Source organism: Crinia signifera, chromosome 3, assembly GCF_055691185.1.
Source record: "Crinia signifera chromosome 3, ASM5569118v1, whole genome shotgun sequence".
In the NCBI taxonomy this organism is placed as follows: Eukaryota; Metazoa; Chordata; class Amphibia; order Anura; family Myobatrachidae; genus Crinia; species Crinia signifera.
Window position 1 is genome coordinate 232,449,148 of NC_139219.1, and position 18,990 is coordinate 232,468,137.

Genomic DNA, 18,990 nt, shown 5'->3' on the forward strand with positions numbered 1-18,990 from the left:
TAACAAATTATATTTATTTAAAAAAAAACATAAATGAATCAACACATTAATTCAAATAATATTGTGCACTTCAAGATAACTTGTTAGAATAGGACAAAGAGGATCTAGCAGTATAACGCGAATGGATAAATATAGCTCGCGCTTGTTCCTATATTGTTCAGTCTGTTGTGGGTAAGTATAGTCGCAAGAATTTTAACCACTTCAGAAACAGAGCATCATGAAAGTTCTTATACCTGGTGTGTCTTGGAATGCCGCTGGAGGATATTAGGCACTGATAGTTGGAGACAACCTCACAATAATGCGGATGTTGGAATCCAAGGATTAACAGATGGTGGTGTCTTGAGCGGTGGAAAGATGGTGGCATTCCATGATGAATAAGTGGAGTGATGAAGTGGATTATTTTAAGTTCTCACCAAGAAGGTACATAAATGGAGCTGGTTCAAGACAGGAGGAGTTGGTGTAGTAGTCCTCTGGTGTCCTTAAAGTTAAAAGTTCTGTGCTTCCTGACAACTATTCGAAAAAGGCTGCCTAAAAAAGAAGCACAGCAGTTGATACAGTCTATGGGTTTTTTATGGGTACTTGTTTCCTAGCAGGGCGCCCACTAAGCAAATAGCATGGAGTTGATCTTAGATAGTGTGGCGAGCGCAGCGAGTCACCGAGCCCAAAGCGCGGCGAGCGCAGTGGATAACTTTACATGTATTCCGCGTCACCTTGCGGGGCTTGCTGGGCTAGTCACGCTTCGGGCTCGGTGGCTCGCTGCGCTCGCCACACTATCTAAAATCATCTCCATGCTGACGTAGATAGTGGGGGTATGAAAAGGTCGGAGGATGCGTTCCGCTGCGCTCGCCATGCTTCGGGGTGGCGTGGATACTGGGGTTGAAGCTAAACAATAGCGTAGGTGCAGGTGCTTACAATTGTAAGCACCCATCACATCACATACATGCACACATCACACAGCATCACATCTCATTGTAAGCACCCATCACATCTCATTGTAAGCACTCATCACATCTCATGGCATGGGTGCTTGTACAATCAAATATCGCATTGCATACATCTCATGGTAAAAACGTACCATGCGATGCGATGAGATGCGATTTCACTACGTTTGTGTACGTAAGAAATCTGGGCGCCCAGCTAGGAAACAAGTACATTTTTATGTATTCAGGTTGTATTACTGAATGTATTCTATTTTTGCTGTGAGATCAATTTGCATAATAATGCATAGTGATCAGCTACTTAAAGAAACACTGGAGTTGAACTTAAAATAAAAAGCTGGAAAAAAAAATCATGACACAACCGGGCAACATGACCCATTTCATGTGGAATAATTGCTGTAAGCTTTTAGTAATGTGAAATGGGGTAAAATTCCTCCAAGTAGATGTTCAGGACTAATCAACACCAGTAACGCAGGGCTGATTCTGTCTTCCCAGCTCCTGCATGCACGTGTGGGTATCACATCCAGCACCTGTTAAATGCCCTAGCCCCCCAACCCCCTGCCCCCATAGCAGTGACCCAGGGAAATGCTTAGATGGAGTTATTGCTGCTCAATGTGTTCATCAACTAGTTACCCACCCACTGGCAATGCCAGTCAAGAGTGCACGGCAGGCAGCAGTAGTGCCTCTCACTCCATTTCTTCCAGGCCAGCCTCACTCCCTCGTGGCAACGAGCATGAACCCCCTTGGCAGAGCATGTTTTCTTGGCTTTCTGGTAAACATGATATGCAAGTGGATACACCTGCAGCACACAGAGGTGGTGGAGATGTGGGGTGCTGCAGGATTGAAGAGAGGGTTGTCCCTCCTGTCAATCAGTAAGAGATGTATGGACTCCCACAACAGAAATCTATTCTGACTTTTCTGATTTTTTGCACATTGATTTTTGTTTGCATTATTTAAGCTACCAACACATTGGGGGGGGGGGGGGGGAATTTACTTCACCTCCCATGTGAGTTCTATTTCACATGTGATGTTGCAATGGGCAACCATTCAGATACTATATATTATCTTCTAGAAGGTGCTAAAAAGAAGTGAAAAGTAGATTCTGATTGGTTGTCCATAGCTACATCCCATGTGTAGTAAATTGATGATGATGATGATGCCGCCATCCAACATCTGCTGGTTGTACCTTACCTCTTTGATCTTGTGCAGGACCCGGTCTTCTGGTTTGGATTACCTGCTGTTGTAACTTTCCTCCCAACTCCTGCCTCTAGTCTTCTGGTGCTGGGCAGGCTCTGGCTCTTTGCTGTCTATCCTCCAGACTGCTACTGCTTCTGCAGCTTACTGATGATGACACTATTCTATTTGTTTAGTCCCGTTCCATATTATTTTATTTACTTACACATCCTCTATTACTGCTTTCTTCATTACATTTAGCTGCTGATAGTAATTAGGAACAACTGCTTTATAGTGTATATAACCATACAGTACATTACAGTACAGTACATTTACCTAAGTATTTCAGAAATGATGACTTTCAGTGTGAGAGATCCCGTTTATAAGCAATCCAAGTCACTTTTAGACACTTGAATAAAGAGAAGATTTAGAAGTGCGCTCTTATATTTTCATCAGAAATGGTACACAGTGGTAAAATCATTTGTATTTATTCAGAACATCAATACAAAGGGATATTTCATTTGAATTGGTGATTTTCATAAAATTTCAATGATTATTCCTCCATCTGACTTAAATCAAAATTGATGACCCAAATAACCCCACTTTTTAGTATTTACTTCATTTTTATTTTTAATTACAGATATTGGAGAATTGTTTTATGCTGGGTACACAATAAACAATGTCCTAGCAGGACATCGTTAGCAACAGGACCTGGCGGGGTAGTCAGCAACGGTAAGTTTAAACACACTTGCCGATGCCGTGTGCCGTCGTGGGGAAAGAGTGGGGGCCATGCTGCCTTTCCTCAGAATGACTCCCGCTGCGACAACTGGAAATGTTGGGAGGAATGGTAGCGCAAGACTGCAAAGTCACTTCTAACAATTTATGCAAAACATGTTTCTTGGCTCTGACAGGTGATGTTGAAACAAATCCTGCCTCTTACTTTTCCTCGAAAGCCAATATTGCTGACAGCGTCTCTTTTACGTTCATAAACAGCTTTCGTGTTATCTATGTAAATATTCACAGTTTGTACGGTAACTAGTTGTGTAGTAGAGCTCCTTACAGAACTATCAGACTGAGCCCTAACATCAGGATGCATCTATTGCCCTAAAAGATACTCATTTTGTAGGAAAGCTGAGCCTAAGGGCTGTATTGAGAGGTGGACGCATTGCCGATGTTGGTAGAGTTGAGCTCAGTGTGACGATTGATCTGTAATCATGGAGGCAGTTAGGATTGCTATGTAAATTGAGTGATGGCAGTGATTGTGGGGGGTAAAGGGGAGTGGCTTCAAAAATGCAGATGTGTCATGGAAGTTTGAGGGATATGTCTGAGCTGGCAACTGCAAATTTGTATGCAGATTAAAGGCTCCAGTGGCTTACTTATGATGGAAATTCTGGTGAACTATAGAGTAGCTCAAATGATGGATGGTGTGTTTTTGTGCACAAGTGTCAGATCAGAGACAACATCTGTGGGCATCTGTAAAACCCCACGAGGAAGAATATGTTTGCAAACCCACTTCGTGAACCTTTAAATCAGTCCCTATGTGAAGACACAGAGCTGTATTATTTTACAGATGCTCCTTATACATCATTGCTGCAATCGCACTAAACAGATACTTGCCGCACCCCAGGTCCCATAACACTCTAATATCATCGGGCATCTTTTTTACTGTTAGTGCATCTTAGTCACAACACAGATACTTTGCTGATTAATTTGATATAACTCTGTATGACTGAGTTTAAGGGGTAAATTTGCTAACATGGAAGTTCTATTGAAGATGGTATGTTACCCATAGCAACCAATCAGATTATGGGCGGGATACACTACCATCCACGACACCTTACCACTCCCCTCTGCAGAGATACTAATTTCATATGCTCTAACAAATGTGATTAGTATTGCAAAGGGCAGCTCTTGCGATAAGCCGGCGGGGGGTGAGTGGGTCCCCAGCGGCTCTCCTCCTGCCTGGCTACTGCTGCTGCCGGGCTCTGCCTCCTTCTCCCTGCCCCCGGAAGGAGAAGTACAGTAGAGGACTGGGTAGGAGGAGGTCGCTGGTCTGAGCAGCAGGAGGCTGCCCAGACACAGGTTAGATCGGGTTCGGCGGAGGTCCATGTGGGGTGGCAGGGGGCACGTTATGAAGCCCATAGACTTCTATGGGGTATTGCCAGCTTTAGCAGGCGATACCCCTTGCAGCGAAAACCCGGCATACGGGGTTTCCTGCATACCAAAATGTGATAAAAACCTTGATAACAGGGTTTTTACTGCATTTTTGGTTTAGTGCATCCCACCCTATACATGTATCTTCTAGAAGGTACGAAAGAAATAAGAAGAAACCAGCTAAATGGCTGGTTTCCACCCCCAGGCGCCTACTCCCTGTCAATCAACTTGCTAACGGCTTGCGAATAGAAAAAGTTGCAGGATTTCATTGTAGGATGGCCTTGCGCTTACGCTCGCATGCGCAGTATACCAATAATCATCCGCCTTGCAAATTTGCGGCAGTGCGATCAGGTCGGAATTACCCTCTAAGTCTACAGTAGATGTATGAGGACACATCTGTATATAGGGGAACCCTTGAGTTATGAGCTGTTAAGTACCTCCTGTGGTCCATGTACCAGTTGAATACTTAATTGGAAAAACGTGCCTTCAGTTCACCAATCAGATCATTATTTCTGACATCTATCAGCTCCCATCTGTAGTCCCTTATGCAATAGACTTTCTCTGCTGCTTTGTTACTTTAAATATGAACTCTTGGTTTTCGGAAGCTAATCTGATTCGACTTGATCACAAAAGCACTGTGCCCACTGGTGAATTTATAATCGGATCAAATGGGTCCCCCTGCCCGCACCACACATGCTGCACATATCTCTTTACTACTCACCTCTGAAGTCCTCTCTCATGGCAGAAAGAGTACAAATCATAGCTGAGAAAATGTGCAGTAGTACAGAAACCTCTCTCAAATGGCTGCCGCAACATTTTTTACAGAAATCTGCACACACGTATTAGTTGGTGCACCAAAGAATCATTTTACTATCATTCGAGATCATTCAAGATTACATTCTCGGACATAAAATGCATCTCTGAAATTGGCGAAACACAAAACCCAGCAGAGAATCCATGGATCAGTTAGATCAGTGCAGTGCTTCTTTATGGAAAAGTGAGTGAAAGAGATTAAAAAATAAATAAATTGCATGGGAAACAAAATAACTCACCAAAATCGAATTCTCTCTGCACATTTTACATCTTCCCCCTGCAGTGCACATGGTTTTGTCCATCTAAGAAGGATTTTGTCAGAAAGAGTGAACTAGAATAAGGCCCATTGTTACAGCAAAGTGCATAGTAGAGACAGAATAAATAGAATAATAAAACACACATAAAAATATATAAAAATAAACCAAAGACAAAGTACAGAACCATGGTGAATAAAAATCTGTAACTATATTTTGCACATGATTGAAGTAAGATGTGTGCAGGAATCTACCAGAGACCATGGTGGTTATACAGTCTAACCGCAGCAGGAAGAAAAGACCTGCGGAATCTCTCAATGAGACTTCGAGAGTGAAGCTATCTATCACCAAAGGAACTATGTAATTCTGACAAAATATCCTGAAGTGGTGGGACGGATCATTCAGCAGGGATGCTAACTTGCCAATTATTCTCCTCTCACCCACCCAGGGCTGGCGCTACCCACTCAGCAGCTCCTGCAAAGCAAGGAGGCGCCATGCTGAAAAGGTGCTGTCTCCCTTCCTGCTCTGCTAAAGCTGCCTCAGCCCTCACTGCCACTGCCTCCTGCACGCTGCCCGCAGTGCCTGTCTGAAAGCGGGCGGCAGTATAAAGAGCTGCTCCCTGCACCGTGAGTGCACACAGCCTGCATGCCGCCCTCAGTGCCTGTCTGACAGTGGGCGGCAGTATGGAGAGGCTGAGCAGCTCCCTGCAGCACGTTCACACTGTCCTCCTCCTGCGACCTGCCCCCTCTTCCTCACGGACACTTGCACTGAGGCATGTAGCGCTGTCTGTGAATGCCTGGAGGCCATGTCATGTCCGGATCCGCCTCCTACCCATTGCTCCCTGCGCCTGTATGCTGTCAATCATATGATGAACAGGCAGCAGTGCCACATCCCCTTCCTTCCTTCTTCTCAGTGTGCTGTGCCAGTGCCACTGCCAGTCCTCTAAATTCCGCCCCCTCTATCTCCTCCCCTCTTCTTCCATCTCCTCCTTCTCTCCTCCTTTCCCCCTAGTCACGAGAGGGGAGTAATGCCTACGCAGATAGAAGAGGAGGGCCTGCACAAGAGTTAAGCAGCAAAAGAACAGTGAGCCTTTTATTATACATGTTTTTAACAAATTTTTTAATAATTGTAGATTTTTTTATATGAATTTAGACACTTTTTAAATAATGGGCTGGGTTATGTGCCTAAAGATGGCCATACACACTGCAACAGCAGCGTGCGATATGCGCTCCTGCGGGCATCGCATCGCATAGACCAAAAAGTATGTGCTGCACATACAGATGGCACCGGGCTTGTCTTTGCTGGGGATGGCGGAGGACTCGCCACCCGCCATCCCCCGCCCCGCGCCATCTGTATGTCGGAAGGGGACGCGCGTGCACGAGGTGCACGCGCGTCCCGTTCCGACGGTGCTTTTCCCCGGGTCCCCGCCGGCTTCCCCGGGTCCCCGCCGGTCCACACCGCCCCCCCGCAGCCCCCCGCAGCCCTGCCCGTCTCCCTGAAGCTGGAGACGGGCAGGACTGCACCCGCCGCGCCGCCTCGCCGCCCGGCTATTGAGACGCTCGTGCGTGGGAAACGCACGAGCGTCTCATTCAGCCAGAGCGCCAGATTGCTGGCGGATCGGCAGGGACACGGTCCCGGCGCTCCGCCAGCAATAATAAGGCCGGCGCTATCTGTACTTTTTGTATTGCTTTGAGATCGCATCGCATACACATTGCATGCATGCTGTGCGATGCGATGCAATCTAGCCCATAACGTATGCAATTCTTGCAGCATGTATGGGCACCTTTAGTGCCTGCAACATTTTGCGGACACAGCACTGAGATGTTGTTTGTACATGCACCGAGATCCTCCATAGGATCGCATGTTGCATACACTGCAGCTTGTTGCAATGGCAATGTGAAAGGGCGCAAAATTTATGGTTTGCAGGAGGGCACCGGACACCCTAGCACTGGCCCTGCACCCACCACCTCTACCGTATCCAAGGGGATTCCCAAAACAGAACAAAACAGAACTTTCCTAACCAGTCTGTTTAATCTCTTGCTATCAGCAGTTGAAATGCTGCTACCCCAGCAAACCACCCCTAAGAATATAGCTGATGCCCCCACAGAATCAAAAAAGATCCTCAGTAGTACTCCCTGTACCCCAAAAGATTTCAGTCTCCTCAACAAGTAAAAGTCTGCTCTGCCCCTTCCTATGCAGAGAAGCAGAATGACCAGTCCAGTCCAATTTATTGTTTAGATCAGTGGTTCCCAAACTTTTTCAGCTCAAGGCACCCTTCGGGTCTCCAAGATTTTTTCAAGGCACCCTTAAGCCAAAATAATTACCGAACTGTCCTTTTATAAGTGTAGTTGGGTCAAAATATTAAGATTAGTATTAAGATCGGGAAAGAAATACTTATTATAAGATAACTTGTATGCAAAAAGGATGGTTGGGAGGTTAAGCCAACTGCCACTCAAAACACTGCACTCCATGAGGAAGGTGGAAAGCCCACCGAAACGGTATCGTCGACTGTGACATATTCCCTGGAAGCCTTATAAAGATGGGTGCCTAAATTATTACCCATGTTCTTTTTGAAACATACTGTATATGGGTCAGCTGTCATGCTATGTATTGCCGATCTTTTTTCATTAAATCTGCATATATAAAAGGTGTGCTGTCCTATATGTGTCGACACATGAGTTACTCTATATATATATATATATATAAGATATGTGGATGTCAGGCTCCATGTTAGAGCCACCGGCCGCGGCACCCCTGTGACAGCGCCGCGGCACCCCAGGGAGCCGCGGCGCACAGTTTGGGAACCACTGGTTTAGATGAAAACCCAGGTACTTATAAGATTTTACAATCTCAATATCTGCTTCCTGGATGTGTAGGAAGAGAGTGTTGACGTCTCCTATAATCAACCACCAGCTCCCTAGTCTTTCCTGTATTAAGCCGGAGATGGTTCTTGACACCAGAGGGCAAAATCCTGCGTAAGTTCTCTGTACTCCCTATTGACCCCATCTAAAAATAAAGTATTGTATAGCCTCATGGCAGGGGGTGGTATGCACCTCCATCTGCATGGGTGCCGGACGCATTCCTGACAGTCGGGATCCCTACTGTCATTTACCCAACGTCGGGATCCCGACTGTCAAAACGCTGACAGCCAGGTGCCCGACGGTCACCCGCTATTTTCCCTCGTGGGGGTCCACGACCCCCACAGAGGGAGAATAGAATAGAAACATAGAAACATAGAAACATAGAATTTGACGGCAGATAAGAAACACTTGGCCCATCTAGTCTGCCCCTTTTTTAAACATGTTACCTCAAACCATATTTGATCCTTATTTTTTTGTAAGGATATCAATATGCTTATCCCAAGCATGTTTAAATTGTACTACTGTATTTGCGTCTACCACCTCTGATGGGAGGCTATTCCAATTTTCTACTACTCTTTCTGTGAAGTAATTCTTCCTCACATTTCCCCTGAATCTTCCTCCCTCTAGTTTCAGTGCATGTCCTCGTGTTCTGTTGCTCCTCTTCCTGTGAAGAATGTCTCCCACCTGTACCTTGTTAAAACCCTTGATATATTTGAAAGTTTCTATCATGTCCCCCCTTTCCCTTCTCTGCTCTAAACTATACATATTAAGATCTTTTAGTCTTTCCTGGTACGTTTTGTGATGTAGGCCATGCACCATATTAGTTGCCCTTCTTTGTACAGTCTCTAATGTATTTATATCCTTCTGGAGATATGGCCTCCAGAACTGAACACAATACTCAGAGCCGGCCCTAGCCTAAATGACGCCCTAGGCAAGATGTTGGCTGGTGCCCCCTAGCACCATCACTAGTGCCGCCTCTGACCCTGCTCCCCTTTCCCAGCATCAACTCTCATCATAGCAGTCATCATTTTGGTGCTCCTACCCGCAATATTTTAAATAGAAACAGTGCACACATTCGGTGCACAGCCCAAACAAGGGTGTGTTCTTGCTGGGGAGGGGCATGGCCACACAATTTTACCCGCAATTCAAATTATGCCACACAGTAGTGCAACTTTATTCACATTATATCATGCGATGGTGTCCCTTATTCACGTTACATCACACTGTAGTACCACTTTACCTTATATACATTAGTCCTCACATTATTCACATTATACCCTTATCCTGAGAAAATATTGTATTTTAACCACCTCCATGGCCACACTGCAACCCAGCACAAAGCAGTGTGTGCTGGGCAGAGGAGAAGAGCTGCAGCTGCTGCTGTCACTCAAGGGGAGGGGGCCCGGGACCACCACTGGGCCCTCCCATCAGACTTTGGCCTGGGTAATTTGTACCCACTACCCCTTTCTCTCGGCACCCCTGATAATACCACACAGTAATGCCCCTTACATATGACACACATTATTAATGTCCTTATAACCATAATGCCCCTTACACATTATGCCAACCTTTATTAATGCCCTTCATACACATAATAACACACATAATGCCCCTTACACATATGTTGCACATTATTAATGCCCTTATACACATGACTCACATAATGCCCATTACACATATGTTGCACATTATTAATGCCCTTATACACATGACACACATAATGCCCATTACACATATGTTGCACATTATTAAGGCCCTTATACACAGGACACATATAATGCCTGTTACACATATGTCACATTATTAATGCATTTATACATGACACACATAATGCCCCTTACACATATGCCGAACACTATTGCATAACCAACCAACCCACCCACCGACAGCACTCGCACAGCCGCTAACACTGTGACCTCTGCCTCTGCTTGGATACAGATGTTTCCTCATACATCTTGCCTCAATAGGCCATGCAGCTCCTGGCCAGTTCTGCTAACGTTAGGGGCCTTTTTTGCTGAAAATTCGTCTTCTTTGCATTGCTATGACCAGCACACACAAGGAGCTTCCGATGATTAAAATGGTATGCGGCATGCCTATATTCTGTGTGCGACTGTGACTGTACCTGCATACGGAATGCTATGTTACAGTGATTTCCATGAATACACTATTTCATATGCAGAGACAACCTCACTCACACACAGAATATAGGCATGCTGCATATTATTTTAATCAGCAGAAGCTACTGATGCCCCTAGGCATTCCAAATGCCCTAGGCAATTGCCTAGTTTGCCTATGCCTAAGGCCGGCCTTGACAATACTCTAGGTGAGGTCGTACCAATGACCTATACAGTGGCATTATTACTTCTTTCTTTCTACTGCTGATACCTCTCCCTATGCAACCAAGCATCTGACTTGCCTTTTTCATTGCTTTGTTACATTGCCTACCTGCTTTTAAGTCCCCTGAAATAGTGACACCTAGATCCCTCTCTTCCTCAGTAGTTTCCATTATAGTGCCATTTATACTATATTTAGTCTTTGGATTTCTGAGACCCAAGTGCATGATTTTGTATTTTTTGGCATTAAACTGTAGTTGCCATGCTCTTGACCATTCCTCTAATCTACCTAGATCCTCAATCATTTGTTTTACCCTTCCTGGTGTGTCTACCCTGTTGCATACCTTTGTGTCATCTGCAAAAAGGCAAATTTTACCCTCAATTCCATTTGCAATATCACCAATAAAGATATTAAAAAGCACCGGTCCAAGTACAGATCCCTGGGGTACGCCACTTGTAACCTTTCCATCCTTTGACTGTACTCCGTTTACTACAACTCTCTGTTTTCTGTCCTGCAACCACGCTCTTATCCATTCAACTATCTTAGAATCCAATCCCAAGCTTTCAAGTTTATTTAAAAGTCTGCGATGTGGGACAGTGTCAAAAGCTTTACTAAAGTCTAGATAAGCTACATCTACAGCCCCACCTTGATCTATTACTTAAGTCACCCAGTCAAAAAAGTAAATAAGATTTGTTTGACATGATCTTCCCCCAGTAAACCCATGTTGTTTTGGATCCTGTAAATTGCTGATTTTGAGATATTCTACAACTCTTTGTTTTAAAAGTGTTTCCATCAATTTCCCTACTACTGATGTAAGGCTCACTTTTCGATAGTTGCGTACCTTTTCCTTGCTTCCACTTTTGTGCAGTGGGACTACATTCGCTGTTTTTCAATCTGGGATTACTCCAGTAGCTAGTGACTGGTTGAATAATTCTGTTATTGGTTTTATCAGCTCCCCTTTAAGCTCTTTTAGTATCCTTGGATGTATCCCATCTGGCCCCATTGATTTATCCACTTTCAGTTTTGAGAGTTCCAGTGTGGCGAGTGCAGCGAGCCCGCAAGGGGCTTTTTTGTGCTCGCCATGCTGTCTGAGTACAGGCAGTCAGGATCCCGATGTTGGGCTAATGACTGTCAGGATCCCTACTGTCGGAGCCCCATACCACACCCGTCTGCATTTGCATTGCAAGCAGCCTATTATATGGTATACTTATGGGAAAAGGCCCATAGATTGTAAACTCCACTAGGTATGGGGTTAATGTGAATTACGCGGAGGTGGTATAGTATTGGGGTGGGTTAACCGAAGTATGCGGGTTGGGTGAGTATTAGGCTGGGGGGTTAGGCACTTAGAGGGGAGGTTAAACTTAGACAGTGGGGTAGGAAGGTTAGGGTTAGGCACTACTGGCACTCACAGCATGGGTTATGATTAGGCTGTGGAGGGTTAGTGTCAGGCTGCAGTGAGGGAGGATTAGTGGGCACAGGGGGAAGTTAAGGATACTTCCTGGACCCCTGTCAGGATTCCCGGTACTTATGTATTATCTGGACTCCCATGTTAAATGCACCCCATTTTTTCATACCCCTACTATCCAACTACGCATGGAGTTGATTTTATATAGTGTGGCGAGCGCAGCGAGCCACCGTGCCCGAAGCGTGGTGAGCGCAGCGAGCCCCGTGAGGGGACGCGGTCTCAAAAGAAAAACGGGAGTCCAGATATTACATAAGTACCGGATTCCCTCTATCAGGATATCAGTGTTGGTATTCTGGCAGCCGGCATTCTGCCCGCCAGTCATCTGTATGTATTCCCCCATAGTACAGTATAGGTTTTAGCATAAGTTACACAATACACCTTTTGGCAGCAACACTAGAATAGTGTTTGTATATTGTAACCCAGCTTGCAATACATTTTAGGTACCAGACTGTGTACATACAAACTAAATGAAAGATAAGGTCAAGACATAAAGCCAAATATTTATAGATGTAAACTCATGTCTGATTAGTGTTGGAGTTTGTTCCAATGGAGAGTACAGAAATATACTTTACAAATATCATGGTCAGTGTGTATCATGTTACAGAAACAGTTTATTGACCCTTAGGGAACTAAAACTATTGTATATTTGAAGATTCTACACACACACACACACACACATATATATATATATATATATATATATATATATATATATATATATATATATATATATATGGGACTTAGGGTAGGGTGACCAACTCATCCCTTTAATCCGGGACACATATTAATTATACAGGTTCTGTGGCTGGCTTTCACCTGGTTTTAAACTGCCACACCTCAAGACTCCATTTCACCTGGTTTTAAACTGCCACAGAACATGTGTAATTAATATGTGTCCCGGATTAAAGGGATGAGTTGGTCACCCTAGCTTAGGGGGTTATTCTGATTCACTCGGAAAGGCACTATCATTCTTTAATGGACAAAACCATATGCACTGCAACTGGGGCTGATGTAACATGTGCAGAGAGAGTTAGATGTGGGTGTTTTATTGTTTCTGTGCAGGGTAAATACTGGCTGCATTATTTTTACGCTGCACTATAAATATCAGTTTGAAGTACACCCCACCCAAATCGAACTCTCTCTGCACATGTTACATCAGCCCCACCTGCAGTGCATATGGTTTTGTCCATTAGAGAGTGATTGTGCCTTTCCGAGTGAATCAGAATAACCCCCTAAACGTGGTCCTGGAGAGGTGATGGAACTTGTTTGTGTACTGTTAATCTTATGTATTTGGCCACACCTAGTGTTGCCATGGGGGGGGGGGGGGGGCTTTCCTATTACAACTGTTCTTGTACACATGGCTACTTGGTACTAGCATGCAGTGTCTGTCCTCATTTAATATATACAAATTAAAGATGGTGAAATTTAGTTTCCCCATACTTTAAACCCTGTATATATTAATACAATTAAATTGTATTACACAAGCATTGTACACTTCTCAGATCATAAAACAATGAGATGAGATAAAGTTAAAAATGGATCTGTCCAAATTAATCTTATATATATATATATATATATATATATATATATATATATATATATATATATATATATATATATATATATATATATAAAAGATTTCCAGAGGCGGGCACCCACGGACTTGATCCCAGCAATACCTTCTTTTATTCTCAGGTATGTGGTCAATTATGATATGCTTGAAGCTTCAAGCATATCATAATTGACCACATACCTGAGAATAAAAGAAGAGGTGATAGGCACAAGAGTCTTTTGCGCCTAGAGGCTAAATGGATTTTCATTTTACAAACAGTAAAGCCCAAAGGTCTCAATGATATGCTTAATTTTAATGTATTTATGTAAATTTATCTGCAGTTATATTTGGTCATTTGTTTTATGCTCCCTTAATATTTAAAGTATTGAGATATACTATTGCGTATGATTATGGAAAGTGGAGCTTAGAATTCCATACAAGGTTATGCTGTTATGTCTTGTAATTGTTTTATGTACTTGTAACTTGCTATTTAAGTGATTTGCCCTTTGCATGCATATTTATATGATTGCAATTGTGTTTATGTTCAGATGACGTCTCCATAGCAACCAGCCGAGCGTTGCCAGCAGCGGGGGACACCGGAAGTGGGACACCCGGAAGTTCCGGTGTGTGTGCACGCTACGGACGGACGCAGTGGAGGCGGGAGTCTGAAAGATGTCTGATGCATTGGTATATAAGGTGAGCACTGTCTTTGTTATTTGTATATATGTTGCCTGACGAAGGGCTATAATAAAAGCCCGAAAGCTTGCTAAACTCTTGTTAGAGTGATTTATTGCTGGGATCAAGTCCGTGGGTGCCCGCCTCTGGAAATCTTTTGTATTTCAAACCTGCTGGTGCACCGCGGCAGCTGCAAGCCGCTGAGGAGTGTGCCCATCATCTGGATTCTTTTATATATATATATATATATATATATATATATATATATATATATTTGAGAAAACAGTTGTGCGGGTGGCGCTAATGTTTTTTACAAACCCAAATGAGTCCAGCTATAAATGCCTTGTTTAAAAAAAGCAAACAGTTTCACCAAAATCCAAAGATATAGACTGCAGCTACATCCAGGGTCAGGAAGTACGAGATGTACAAAATATAAAGAGTAGAGGGGCGCTCCATGGTGCATGTAAATGATATATTTATTTGGAGAATTAACACTCCTACGAGACAAGTAAAAGCAGATGCTCATGCTGATATAAAAGACACTGTGGGCTGGTTACCACAAGATATAGATATAAAATACCACGGCAAACTGCTGCAACCGCCGCTCCACAGAAATCCCATTCACAGGAACAACAGGAGCTGGTTTGCGCTGGCCAGACTTGGAAGCCGGGGGTGGGGGAAACGCAGGGGGGGTTTCTGAGTACCCAGAAACCCCCCCCCCCAGGAGTCTAAGGGCCCTCAGCTGAAAGCTGAGGGTCCCCTCTTTCCATGGATACAAGAATTGTAAAAATCGGCCCTTGGGAACCAGAGATATCTGACTTCAAAGCAGTGGTCCCCATCCAAGCATGTTAATTGTTATTCCCAGTCAGATATTTCAGGTTCTGTCTGACTTAGAGTTTTTCTGAGGGTATACTCCAAAAGCTGGGACCCTCCCCCTTTGAAGGGCCCTAGTAGCTTGTCTCTACTGTTCCCAGAACCAGAGATATCCGCCTTCCAGCAGCTGGTTACTGCCCCAGCTCCACACACCTGGTATGTAGTTTTATATACTCGTTGGCAGATTGCTCTGCCTCCTGAACTCTGATCCCCTAGTTCCCAATACCATTTGGTAGGTGGGATTCTCTAGTTTTTAATTCCATTAAAATTTAAGAAATCTATTTCCAGGAACTGGAGATATCTGCAGTCAAGCAAGCTGTCCTCGCACCAGAAAATTATGAATAATGAGCCCACTCCACCCCTCCTCTGCGTATTAAACATCCTCTACCACCCTGGAAGTTATGTATCAGGGCCCCTTCATTCAGCCCAATGCCCTCATCTCCCACCATCTGTGCAGTAAAGGGGTAATTAGTGGAAATTACTGATCAAGGCCCTACATGCTGAGCGGTTGATATAATACCCCCTACCACCCGCGGGACATCAAAGCTTACCCCACCCCTACCGCTGGAGGATCGGTAGGGGCCCCAATACATTGCTATGCCTAGGGGTCTACACTGCTGTTGATGCCCCTGTATGTATGTACTGTATGTATATATATATATATATATATATATATATTTTATTATTATTATTTATATACATTTGGTCTATCTATAATACTTTAACCCCTTCCTGACAGAGCCTGTTTTTGCCTTCCTGACAGAGCCCTTTTTTTCAATTCTGACATGTCTCACTTAAGTGGGGATAACTTTTTTTTGCTTTTACTTATCCCAGTGATTTTGAGATTGTTTTTTCGTGACACATTGTACTTCAAGTTAGTGGTAAATTTTCGTCGATACAGTCTGTGTTTTTTTGTGAAAAATACCAAAATATCGTGAAAAAATGGAAAATTTAGCGATTTGCAAAATGTTAAATTTTCTGCTTGTGAGACAAATAATCTTACCACTCAAAATAGTGAATAACTAACATAGACCATATGTCTACTTTATGTTGACATCATTATTTCAACTTCCTTTTAATTTTTTGGGACACTAGGAGGCTTACAATATGAATAGCAAATTCTCAAATTTTCAAGAAAATTTCAAACACTGATTTTTTTAGGGACCAGTTCAGTTCTGATGTGACTTTGAGGGACTTGTATGTGAGACACCCCCATAAATGATGCCATTTCAAAAACTGCACCCCTCACAGTATTCAAAACAGCATTTTGGAAGTTTGTTAACCCTTTAGGTGTTTCACAGGAATTAAAACAAAGTGTAGGTGAAATTTCAAAATTTCTTTTTTTTTGCAGATTTGCAATTTTAATACATTTTTCTAAGGAACACAGTACATTTTACTAGAGAAATGTGACTAAAAATTGATTCCCCCAATTCTTTTGTTTTCATAAATATCCTATATGTGGCCCTAGTGTGCACGGTGACCAAACCACAGGCTTCATAATAGAAGGAGCACCTACTTGATTTTGGAGCCTCCTTTTTATGAGATTATTTTTTAGGCACCATGTAGGTTTCTAGGCACCATAACATGCTAAAAGTTAGGAACCCCCCCACAAGTGACCCCATTTTGCAAACTACACCCCTCAGGGAATTCAGCTAGGGGTATAGTGTACATTTCAAACCCGCAGGGGTTTCACCAATTGTGGTACAACTGGGCAGTGAAAATGAAAAATTATTTTTTTTACACAAAAATGCAGTTCTGGCTCCAAATTTGTCATTTTCAGAAGGTATGAAGGAGACAAAGCACCCCAAAATCTGTGCCCCAATTTCTCCCGAGTACAGCAATGCCTCACATGTGACCAAAAAATACCAGTTGGGTGCATGGCAGGACTCAAAAGGGAAGGAGTGATTTTTGGATTTTGCAGCTCAGATTCTGGTGGAATTTTGGTGGGTGCTATGTCGCATTAGCAAGACCCCCCAAGCACCAATACAGTGGAACCCCCCCACAAGTCACCCCATTTTGCAAACTACACCCCTCAGGGAATTCATCTAGGGGTATAGTGTACATTTCAAACCCCCAGGGGTTTCACCAATTTTGATACAAGTGGGCAGTGAAAATGAAAAATTACATTTTTTTACACAAAAATGCAGTTCTGGCTCAAAATTTTTCATTTTCAGAAGGTATGAAGGAGAAAAAGCACCCCAAAATCTGTGCCCCAATTTCTCCCGAGTACGGCAATGCCTCACATGTGACCAAAAAATACCAGTTGGGTGCATGGCAGGACTCAGAAGGGAAGGAGTGATTTTTGGATTTTGCAGCACAGATTCTGGTGGAATGAATGGTGGGTGCTATGTTGCACCAATACAGTGGAACCCCCCCACAAGTCACCCCATTTTGCAAAGTACACCCCTCAGGGAATTCATCTAGGGGTATAGTGTACATTTCAAACCCCCAGGGGTTTCACCAATTTTGATACAAGTGGGCAGTGAAAATGAAAAATTACATTTTTTTACACAAAAATGCAGTTCTGGCTCACAATTTTTCATTTTCAGAAGGTATGAAGGAGAAAAAGCACCCCAAAATATGTGCCCCAATTTCTTCCGAGTACGGCAATGCCTCACATGTGACCAAAAAATACCAGTTGGGTGCATGGCAGGACTCAGAACGGAAGGAGTGATTTTTGGATTTTGCGGCTCAGATTCTGGTGGAATTTTGGTGGGTGCTATGTCGCATTAGCAAGACCCCCCAAGCACCAATACAGTGGAACCCCCCCACAAGTCACCCCATTTTGAAAACTACACCCCTCAGGGAATTCATCTAGGGGTATAGTGTACATTTAAAACCCCCAGGGGTTTCACCAATTTTGATACAAGTGGGCAGTGAAAAAGAAAAATTACATTTTTTACACAAAAATGCAGTTCTGGCTCAAAATTTTTCATTTTCAGAAGGTATGAAGGAGAAAAAGCACCCCAAAATCTGTGCCCCAATTTCTCCCGAGTACGGCAATGCCTCACATGTGACCAAAAAATACCAGTTGGGTGCATGGCAGGACTCAGAAGGGAAGGAGTGATTTTTGGATTTTGCAGCTCAGATTCTGGTGGAATTTTGGTGGGTGCTATGTCGCATTAGCAAGACCCCCCAAGCACCAATACAGTGGAACCCCCCCACAAGTCACCCCATTTTGCAAAGTACACCCCTCAGGGAATTCATCTAGGGGTATAGTGTACATTTCAAACCCCCAGGGGTTTCACCAATTTTGATACAAGTGGGCAGTGAAAATGAAAAATTACATTTTTTTACACAAAAATGCAGTTCTGGCTCCAAATTTTTCATTTTCACAAGGAATGAAGGAGACAAAGCACCCCAAAATATGTGCCCCAATTTCTTCCGAGTACGGCAATGCCTCACATGTGACCAAAAAATACCAGTTGGGTGCATGGCAGGACTCAGAACGGAAGGAGTGATTTTTGGATTTTGTGGCTCAGATTCTGGTGGAATTTTGGTGGGTGCTATGTCGCATTAGCAAGACCCCCCAAGCACCAATACAGTGGAACCCCCCCACAAGTCACCCCATTTTGCAAACTACACCCCTCAGGGAATTCATCTAGGGGTATAGTGTACATTTCAAACCCCCAGGGGTTTCACCAATTTTGATACAAGTGGGCAGTGAACATGAAAAATTACATTTTTTACACAAAAATGCAGTTCTGGCTCAAAATTTTTCATTTTCAGAAGGTATGAAGGAGAAAAAGCACCCCAAAATCTGTGCCCCAATTTCTCCCGAGTACGGCAATGCCTCACATGTGACCAAAAAATACCAGTTGGGTGCATGGCAGGACTCAAAAGGGAAGGAGTGATTTTTGGATTTTGCAGCTCAGATTCTGGTGGAATTTTGGTGGGT